The 11,359-nt window shown below is 43.7% G+C and overlaps 1 long non-coding RNA gene across 1 annotated transcript; it reads left to right on the plus strand.

Annotated features, from left to right (window-relative positions):
• Nucleotides 1-1,332: 1,332 nt before the first annotated feature.
• Nucleotides 1,333-2,311, plus strand: LOC131246143 (uncharacterized). Its single transcript, XR_009171221.1, has 3 exons — nt 1,333-1,395; nt 1,503-1,550; nt 2,238-2,311. It is a non-coding gene; the product is annotated as an uncharacterized LOC131246143 (long non-coding RNA).
• The last annotated feature ends 9,048 nt before the right edge of the window (nt 2,312-11,359 follow it).

Raw genomic sequence — 11,359 nt, forward strand, 5'->3', positions numbered from 1 at the left:
TAAGTTTTTAGAGAAGGGAAGGATGGGAAAGAGAGAATGGCTGCCCCTTCTCCCAAAATCGGACCCACCTCCTATCTCTGAAACCACTCGTATAACGCTGCTGGAGCTTACATTTTTCCCTCCCACGAGCATCACATGGAAGAAATAGATGCTTCAGCATCATCGTTTCGAAGAAAAGAATCTTCGTTGGGAGACAACCATTAGAGCCAGTCATCTTCCTCGCCAAGCAAACAAACCGAATGACCGCAGGTTGAGGCCTGGCTCATGATCCATTGCACTCATGAGGCAAGCTCAAGGCTGGTGATAAATCCCTGCTAATTAAGCGTGGCAGTAGGTCGGGTAGTGCGGCTAGAAACCCAACAATCAGTGCAGGGTTCGTTGTTATCGCTATTTACAGTTCCAAATCGATGCAGACTCGGTCCAGGTGAGATAGTCTAGGCTCTCGTTACATGAAGTTTTCTCTGGTTGAGAGTGAGTGAGTGAGAGAGGAGTGGGTGCTGCGAGATGTTCATAACCGCACCTCCAACTGTGGTGCAGCTAAGACAAACTGAGTTCACTTGAGCTTAGGATTTACTCGTGGCCCAACTTTTGCATTGATCAAACTTGAAAAAGAAGGAATGGGAAAGGAAGAAGAAAGGAAGAAGAACAGGGGAAGAAAGAGCAGAGGGAGAGAGGGACGTTGGTGGGTCGAGCCGACCCGCTGACCTGACTCAGTCCGAGTTTAAGCCGATTCCAGGTTTAGGTAGTCCCACCTGAACATTGAAACAAGAAGGGAAGAAGAGAAAGAGAGAGAGAGAGAGAGAGAGAGAGAGAGAGAGAGGGACGTTGGTGGGTCGAGCCGACCCGCTGACCTGACTCAATTCGAGTCTAAGCTGATTCCAGGTTCAGGTAGTCCCACCTGAATGTTGAAACAAGAAGGGAAGAAGAGAAAGAGAGAGAGAGAGAGAGAGAGAGAGAGAGAGAGAGAGAGAGAGAGAGAGAGAAACTGAAAGAAAAGAAGGAAGAAATAGGGAGAGTATTGAGAGGAAGAGAGAGTTGGCAGCTGAGTCAACTCACTGCCAAGTTGAGCCCAGATTTGACTCGGTCCAAGCTATTGTGGGACGTCCCAGCAGCAAAAAAAGAGAAAGTGAGTGAGAGAAAGAAGAAAAAAAGGGGGAAGAAGAAGAGAAGAGAGAAGATAGGGAGTTGGGTTTAGGGGGCTGCCGAGTCGACTCAGTTGAAATCGAGTCCAGCCAAGTCAAGTGGGATTGGGGCTGGTCTAGGCCTTGCTGGACACTCTAGCATGGGGTGAGAGTGAAGAACGATGGGTGGTTGTTGCACCTATGGAGTCGACTCGGGTTGAGTTGGTTCAAGTTAAGGTGAGCAATCGAGACTAGATCGGATCGATCAAATCAGGTAAGTTGAAGACGACTACTTAGATTAAAAAATTATCATTAAATAGAGTTATTAATAATTTTATTGTATATTGGGAAATTTTCTAACATGGGTTAAATTGATTCAAGCTAATTCACACCTTCAGACCCTACGAAGAAGTGGACTTACATCCTAAGGTGAGGACTCACCCTTTGAGCTTCCCACTTGATTTCATCAATCTAGATATAGATGATGGCATGATTCCCTTAACTGAGTTACTTACTTAACTATTAAATATGATAGATTGTTGTATAATTAATTCATGTGTTGGAAGACAAATGTTTCCTTTAAATTATAACATGCATGAATGGTTTGTTGATAACGTGCTATCCTTTATTGTATATTTATTAATTTATTTATATGCTACCACTTGTGCTTGAATGATGAACCGAATCGAACTTACCTTGGACTTATGATCCTGCGGTCCACATTTACCTATGTGGTTTGGATAGGATATTTGCCCTCATGGCTTTGATGGTCTATTGGTGCCCTTTTGTGGCTTGTCGGGTATGCTCGCATACCCTGTTGTTTCCTAGCCATCTCATGGAGTTCAGTCGTACTATGATTTTTAGGTAGAGCTGAGGTTCGTTTATCAATTTTCTAACTGATCTTATGGTGTTCACGTACGATATGATTTCCGGGTGGTCTAGAGTTGTATGTTTATTTTCCTAGCCATCTTTCGGTGTTCAGTCGTACCATGATTTTTGGGTGAAAATTGAAGTTCGTTTATCAATTTTCTAGCCATCTTGTGGTATTCACGTACGACATGATTTTCTGGTAGTCTAGGGTTTGTATGTTGTTTGTCTCTTCATCTGCGGTGTCAGTCGTACCATGATTTTCGGGTGGAGCTGAAGTTTGCTTATCGATTTTCTAATAATCTTGTGGAGTTCACGTACGACATGATCTCTAGATGAAGAAGAGGTTTGAAGGTTAATTTTCTATTCACTGCGTGGATTTCACTTGTACCCTGATTTCCAGGTGGAGCTGAAATTCATTTATCGATTTTCTAGCCATCTTACGGAGTTCACGTACAAATGTGATTCTCGGGTATAATAGAAAGTCATATGGTTGATAGGTTAGTTATCTAGACATGTTTCCTTGCATTGCGACTACCATTATATTTTGCTTATGATGAAATTTTGTTGATTAGTCTGATTTTTTTAATATGAGTATGACTAAAAATATCCTGTTTAGTGTATCTAATTTCATAACTTGTAATCTATATTGGATTATGAATAATAAGTGTGTAATCTTAGAGGGTGCTCCTCACTACGATAGCCATTGACGCTATCAAACTGTAACAGTTGATGCAAGTATAGGGCGAGCCGATGCTGTTCACTAGGTTGTTGGAGCAGATCGAGTAGCTAGGGAGCTAGGCGAGGTCCTTGCGACCCATATTGAGCCCCACCACTAGCTGATAGATTCTTGTTTCTGCTTATATGAACTTTGTTATTTGGGATTGTTTAAGTCCTGTATGGGCGCCACATTTGGAAATTGGTGATGATCAGAATGTTTTTATTCATTACATGGTTTACTCTAGCTTTGTTGCTGTTAACTCTGATTACTGATAAACGGCTCAAATTTACACTGGATTTTATAAGCTAACAACTCAGATTTTTGGGAAATGGGTTATATACTCGGGTCCTAAAAACACGGGGCGTTACACAGTAGCCTACTCAACCAACTATGGTGTTGCGCGGACCCGTGCAATCACAGTTGGTTGCGCGGGTGCTTGTGTCAAAGATCCTAAGATGTTGTTTCGATGATCCAAAATGCTTTTCTTCAATTCCAGGATTTCTTTAACAGGAAGATACATGATGATCATATTCCTCTCAATGAGATGAACTAATTAAAGAGTCGAAATGCTACCAGATTTGATATTTAAACTTGTTTCATACTTGTATTTTGAATATTCTATCATAGAATCAAGGGAAATCAAAGGATGTAAATGTATTCAGAATGAATAAAATTGATGATTGTTCTCTATATTTTTTCTCTGTTATGATTAAGTAAGATAATTCCCTAAATCAAATACATTCATTTCTTGTCGAAACAGCAATGATTATCGTCAAATTGAAATAATCGTCTATTATCGCCAAGCGCTAATGATTATCATCAAATTAATATAACCATCGATTATCGCTAAGCGTCGATGATTATCACCAAATCAATATTATCACCATCGCTAATCTCTGAATATTGTTACGAAAGCCAATTTTATCGAATTGATATCACCGCCAAGCTGATACACTATTTTAACCATAAAATACTATCAGCAATGCTGATATATCATTTATCGTTTATCATTTATGGCAGTGGAGTGCGCCTATACGACCATCCACACATAAGTCTTATGACAGCGATGGCGATTTATCATTTATGATAGCAGAGTGCCCCTATATGCTTAACCATGCATAAGACCTATCACAATCAGCGATACATCAAATATTATGCGGCCAGCAGGGAAAAATCAGTAGCCCTAAAAAGCCCGTGAAGGCCATCACATGCTTAGACCCATGTGGGCAGCGGAGTGCGCCTATACGGCCAACCATGCGTGAGACCAATGTCATCTATACAACTTCTAATAGCGCAATGGGGGATGGTGACAGAAAATGCCCTCCCATGAATGGGTTAGACCTTATAGGGGAAGAAAAGGTGGGCTGCAGTGTGTGCTCTTTGACTTATCAATAAATTGGCCAACCATGCATAAGACCCCCCAGATTCCTGACTTGATTTCAGTAGAAACTCATGAGGGCGAGCCTCTAATGTGAGTTACCCCCTCGTCGATGGACTGACGGCCTTGGATTTAGTACCTCTAAGGTAGCCTTATGAGCCTTGTGAACTCTAGAGAGTTACTGCGGCCAACCTTGCGTGTAAAACCTACCGAGTTTACTGCCCCGGTAACTTCACTGGGCCCCTCCGATGGATCGTGTAAGAGCTATGGTCTCATGCTCCTTTGGTTGTCAAATTTTGTTGTGCCAAAACTCTATTTGTGTCTTGTGTTTGTATGTTGTTATATATGTTCCACACACTGCTTCACAAGTGCTTCAAATTAAGTACAATGATTGACTTCAAGCCAAGTTAAGCCATGTACTATAAACATCAATGTTCAGAGCTACATCAATAAAGAGTACAAGACTCAAGTACGTTTCAAGACTCAAGAGCAACTCAAGTTGAAGTTTGATGTCAAGCAATCGAAGATCTCAAGATCAAGCTACATCAAGTAGAGATCTCAAGCTTTGTAAAGTTCATAAAAACATATCTCTCTATGATCAAGCTACCCTAAGGAAGAATCCAAGATGATTCACCAACTTATCTCTCTCACTTTCTCTCTCTTTTCCACTCTCTTTCCAAGCTAGGGTTAGAGAAAATTCGTATGGAAAAGAGAGCTAGGGTTTAAGGACTATAAATAGGCCTCAAATTGATGGAAATAACCCCAGGGTCAAGGTATACTTAGGGTATAACCAAAACCCGACTCTCACGATCCAACGAAGCACTTCTGGTGGGCCTATAACCACGAAAGGTCGGACTTAAGCTCACTGACCATGGATCTAGGTCAGGCTGAGTTTTCGTACTGACTGGCTCTTCAGATCAGCCGTGGCGGACCACACTCAATTCAACGGTCACGGAATCTCGATCAGGTCCACAAGCACTAGGATATGCCTGGGCCACCTTCCCTGATCAGAGGGTGAAATTGGGTCAGAATCCAATGGTCAGATAGCTTAAAATCGTCGCGTAAGCGACACGACTCAGATTTCATAAAAACATATTAAATTCCAACCGTTCTCACACTCTTCACTCCGAGCTCAAACAAATCGACCCAGAACATCAGACGGACTTGATTTTCGAGGTGATGGTCAAGCCCAACTCGGTGACCGCAACAGCCTAAGATCATCGCCATCGGACTTTCGACGCGCGGTCCAAGTCTGATCCAGATCTTCCAAAAATTCTCCAGAACAACTGGATTTAGCGATGGATCCCAGGTCTCAGAGTAACGTAGCGCTAACTAATCTATAAGTTTTGAGCCATGCAGATACAATTTAAAGTGATTGATGCGAATTTCACAAGCAATCGAGTATAGCGCTAATTACCCCAAAAACAACTACTTAAGGAAAGATTAGCATAAAAATTCCAAGATCGTTACACAATCACTTGATAGAATGAAGTTTCAATATCCATACTTCATGTCCCAGGTATGATTGACCTTAGATTGACCTTAGGATAGGTCATTTCGGTTACATAATTCAAACAGTATGTATATATATGAATTTGGTCTATTCTAAGACTAGTCCTGGACCTTGTTCGACCAGTCCAAGAAATTCCACGACCAGTCTAAAGTTGTTGAAGATTTTCAGAATTTTTTGGTTAGCCCACAACCAGTCCTAAGTTTTTGAAGATTTTCAGAACTTTTTGGTTAGCCCATGACCAGTCCTGGAGGTCCTTCGACCGGTCATAGGTGTGTTTACGACTCGAACTTTGACCAGTCGTGGGTCCTTGACTCAAACTATAGCGACCATCTCATGCTGTCTATGACTAGTCCTGGGTCATCCATGACCAGTCGTAGACACCCCATGACCAGTCGTAGAACGGTTTTCAAAGATCGGGCTTAAAAATTCAAAATGTCGTTGAAGTTACGACCAGTCGAAGTTTCCCTAAGACCAATCGTAGATGTGATTTCTACTTCTATAAATTGAGCACGAATCTCAGAATTTCATAACTTAATTCAAAGAAATTCAAGGCTCCACTCTGAGATAAGTTAGTGTTCATTTTAAGTTACTTTGTGCATAATTAATATTTCTTTTTGTCAGCTTATTTTTTGATTTTGATCTACATTCCAATCTGATTAGAAAAGGGGAAATTCTGTAATTCTTTCTTATTGAATCATGTAATGACTTGAAAAATTTCGTGCAAAGACCCGAGTACTACCTCAAATTCTTGAGAAGTTAATTGTAGGTTATTTAGCGCTGACCTCGATTGCTTTGAAATTAGCATCAATCACTTTAAATTTGATATGCAGACTCAAAACCTATAGAATCGTTAGCGCTATGTTACTATGAAATCTGGGATTCAACACTAAATCCAGTTGCTCTCGGGAGTACTTGGAAACTTTGGATCGGACCTGGACCGCCCGTCGAAAATCCGATAGCGATGATCTTAGACAATTATGGTCACCTGGTTAGGCTTGACCATCACCTCAAAAATTAAGTCCAGATGATGTCTTGGGTCGATTTATTTGAGTCCGGAGTAAAGAGTGTGAGAAAGCTGAGAAATTAAATATGATTTTATGAAATCTGAGTCGTGTCGCTTGCGCGACAATTTTAAGCTTTTTAACCGTTGAATTTTGACTCAATTTCACCCTCAGATCAGAGAAGATGGCCCATGCATGTCGTAGTGCTTGTGGACCTGATCGAGTTTCAGTGACCGTTGAATCAAGATTGGTCCGCCACGACTGATCTGTAAACCCGATCAGTATGAAAACTCATCTTGACCTAGATCCATGGTCAGTGAGCTTAAGTCCGACCGCACGTGGTAAAAGGACCACCGGAAGCGCTCCGTTGGATCAAAAGAGACCTGATTTGGTTATAACCTAAGTATACCTTGGCCCTAAGGCTATTTTCATTAATGTTAGGCCTATATAAAGACCTTAAAACCCTCACTCTCTATTCCATACGAATTTCTTAAACCCTAGCTAAGAGAGAGAGAGGAAAAGAGAGAAAGTGAGAGAGAAGTTGGTGAATCATCGTGAGATTCTTTCTTGTTACTCTGCATCCCTAAACCATCACTTCTGAATCGTTATTCCGGCGATTCTAAGTTCATTCTTAGGTAAGTCAATCAAACCCTAGTCTGTTTTAGAGCTTAGAATAGTCTATGTGTTGATGTAGCTCATTTCGATTCATGCCTTAGGTTATCTAGTCGCCGTTGATGAAGACTTATCGTCTGAAACAGATCGGTGTGCTTTTTCTGATTTAAGGTGCGGACTATATTCGTATAGGTTATGGTTTTCAAGGCTTTCAATGTCAGATAATGGTTTAGTATTATTGTGGGTGTAATTTCACATGCCAAATGCGATGTTTATATTGCGTTCCTGCTATATTTGAGTTATATTGAGATTTGTGTATTCCTTGTGTATGTAGAAAGTATCGTATACGTATGAAATACGAACATGTGTTTGTCATGATTAATTGTCGTGTACTTGTACTAGTTGTATGTGTGTCAACTCCTTGGTAAAAGGAATTGTCCAAATGTGTGTTATCACCAACATACGTAATGTATGTTGGAATATGTAGTCTAAGTGTTTGTAGAAATGTCTGAATGGTCTAATGTGTAATATATTATCCTATTTACGGGCATTGAGAAGAGATTCTCAACTCTCCTATTGATGTGTATGATTTCCTACATGTAATTTACATTCCTTGTTGGTTAAATTCAAGCATTTCTTATATGTACATTCATGTAAAGTTTATATTCTTCAAATGCTCACATATTGTATGATTTGAATTGTTGTTCCATTACTGTTCTTAAATTGTTAATATGAATATCTGTTATACCTGAATATGTTTAGGACTATGAAATAGTCCAGGAAATCGGTAACAGATCTTGAGTTCGTGGCCGAAGTTGTTTTCGCCACGTAGGACGTGTGTGACAAACCTAAGTCGTATTAGGGTTATCGACAGTGGTTTGGCCACACGGAGTGTTTGCGCACTCTATGTTGTTCAACTCAACATGCGCTCATGCTAGTCGAGTTCGTCAATAACTCGATTGTCCCGATGTATGTTCACCATGTATGGACGCTATTGTTTGAATCTAGGGTACCAAACTTACCGATGAAATCCCGTTAACCGTTGTACCTTGATCCGCTAAGACTCATGAGCCGAACATGGTGGTATGGGACACCGTGGTCGAGCTGTTGGCCTACGCTGGGGTGACGAGCCTCCCCGTAGTAACCAGTGAGCACACCTCCCCGTAGTAACCGTGATCGAAGAGGAGGAGGAGAAATAACCTGAGGCATCGGACGGCTAACCCTCTGCGGTGGAGTAAAACCACCGGCTCGCATACTGGAGAAGCAAAAATGGTCCAAGTGCCCCACCTTCCCACAATAGGAACATCGAAGATCAGCTCTCATCTGCTGAGCGGGCGGTGTTGAACGCCTCGGAGGAGAATCTGCTCGCGGCCTCTTGCCGAGAAAAGGTGCACCCTGGAAATTCGGTCGCGGCCTAGGAACCATCGGTGCTCGCATGCGGGACGCTCTATCTCCGTCCTGCTCTGCTCGCAAGGACATGCTCACCAGCTCCGCATACGAAGAAATGCTAGCATAGCAAATCTTCGATCGAATCTCAGGTCTCAATCCCTCAGAGAAACGCCGCATCCTCATCGGCTGATCACCCAGGATCAAAGGAACATACCGCCCTAACTCAGTAAACCGGTTCTCATACTCCGTCACTGACAACCCTCCCTAGCGGAGGCGAAGGAACTCACGCTCCTTCTCATGTCGGTACGTGACCGGGAAATACTTCTCGTGGAAGCCCGCCTCAAACGCCTGCCACGACCAAACAAAGCCTTCCTCGATAGTGCGAAGAACACTGTCCCACCACAAACTGGCCTCCTTCTCAAACATGAAGGTGGCAAGCTCAACCTGCTCGACCTCAGAGAAGTACAGCGGTCTCAGCATCTTAGAGATGCGGTCGATCCAATACTCGGCCTCCTCGGGTCTATGAGAACCCACAAAAGTAGGAGGTCGCAAGCGCTGGAATCGCTCGAAAGTGCCGCTGGCACTGGCGCTCCCAGATGGAGGCATAGGTGAAATAGGTGGAGTCACCCCCACTGACTGAGCAAACATGCCAGCCATGGAAGAGAGGAACTCCTGCTGGTGTTGGTGCTGCTGGTGCTGGTGCTGGTGCTGCTGAATCTGCTGCTACTGCATCAACAGCATCATCTGCTCAAACCTATCCACAGGCAAAGCAGACGAAGGTGCACGGCTCGGCTCAGGAACCGAGGGCGTGACTGGAGGAGCCATAGGTGTCGACCTAACACCGGCACGAGATGGACCCGCCTACGGATCTGACTGGCTATCGCTCAAGGGAGGAACCCCAGCAAGCGACTCAATCAGAGAGAGACGAGCCGAAGTCTTCTAACCCTTAGGAGGCATCCCTACATTCAACAGAGGATGCAACTTATCAGATTCTAGGTCACATAATCCATCCACACAACAACACGGCACAACTCCAAAGGCAAACAACATGCATTCCATTAATCAAAATCGTCGCAATACAAGTAGTGCAGCAATACATGAATCACGACTAGGAAAGCATGTAAACAACAACATCTAACACTTCAAACAAACACAGCAACTACAAACAACCACAAACAACTCCAACAACTACAACACTCCAACTACAAGCCAACAACGGCTACACACAGAAAGAAAAACACAAACAAAGCAAAAGACGGCCACGACGACAGCTACTCGTCGGAATCAAGAGATGGAGGCGGAACACCCTTATCCTGCAAGTAACACAGGATAGACTTCAGAGTTCGAGTCACCTTCTTAAACTTATGTTTAACAAGGCCTCGAAGATCAACAATATCCTGGCGTAAAACAGCCTGCCCTTCTTCAAGCCGTGTAAGACGAGCATCTCTGGTAGTCTGCTCTGCGCCCTGCTCTGGCGCCACAGGAGGAGAGCTATCACTCAAATCCTGTGCCTCATCTCCTTCCTCGTCTTGCTCTGTTTCTTCCTCAATCTCTGCACCGCCTTCAGCATAACTCTCTTCATCACCGCTCTCAGACTCAGCCTCACCGTCTGAGGCATGCCGACCAGAACCAACCTCCATCAGCTTAAGAGTCCTCAGATTGATATGACGAACAGGAACCGACTTCTCAGCTCCAAGCCTATAGCCAAACTCATGTGTAATCTTGCAAATGAGGCGGCCAAATGGAAGCAACTCGGTCCTTCTACTCGAACGAGCGATGAGAATAATTTGGCGCAGGACATACGTCGGCACACACAACTTCGCTTCCTACCCCACCTGATACAGAAAATCCACCATCAGGCGCGTACACTCGCTGCGATTGCTCCACCTTGGGTATACATTGAATGTAAAGATGTGGTGAAGCAAACAGAAGTCGTCCGTCATGTAGGTAGCCAGAAGACTCCTATTCGACTGCCATTCAACCAGACGACCACACAAGGATCGGGTGCGATGATCCCTCTCGCGCACAGTATTCACATTCTTCTCGCTAGCATGCACTTCACCAAGTGGCACCTTCAGGAGGCGGGATATCAAAGCAACATCGACGATACCCACACGACCGCTACCACAAGGAATCTTAAACTGCAGAGGCTCCAGCGAAGGATCAATAATACTCGCATAAAAGGCGCGAACAGTGCTAGCATTCCCGCGATACTCGCCTTCGAACAAGGGACCCCAATCAGCCCCTTCTAGGCGCTCCAACAAAAAAACTCACCAAAGAGCCGCGGATCGAAATGAGCCTCAAAAAGGACTCTACGGCCTTCATAGACTCCATGCGACAACTCCGCCAACAAGGTCCTACTAACGGGAGCTCGAGGATCAAGGTCCCACTTCGTTTGGAATTCACGAGTGGCGGACGTGCTCACGGCGGCTCCTCTTGGCCTCCGTGCACGGGTTGGGCGGCTCGGCCCGACTTCATCCACGGGCACTCTCTTCTTTCCCATCAAGGAAAGAAGGGAAGAAATGGAAAAGATGGCCGTCACAATCTCAAAGAGGGCCATGAGAAATGAGAGAAAGAGAGAAATAGGAAGATGGTGAAGCTTCCACACAACTAGTAGCCAAAATGGGAAAGCAAGAGCTCAAATGAGAAGGAAAGAAAGAGAAATCAGCAATGGGATGGAAGATTTGGAGATGGGGTGATGGGTTTGCACGAAAAATGGAAGAAGAAGAAGAAGATTTGGGAGAGATTTGAGAGGAT

This window comes from Magnolia sinica, chromosome 1 (genome assembly GCF_029962835.1).
Source record: "Magnolia sinica isolate HGM2019 chromosome 1, MsV1, whole genome shotgun sequence".
Classification (NCBI taxonomy): domain Eukaryota; kingdom Viridiplantae; phylum Streptophyta; class Magnoliopsida; order Magnoliales; family Magnoliaceae; genus Magnolia; species Magnolia sinica.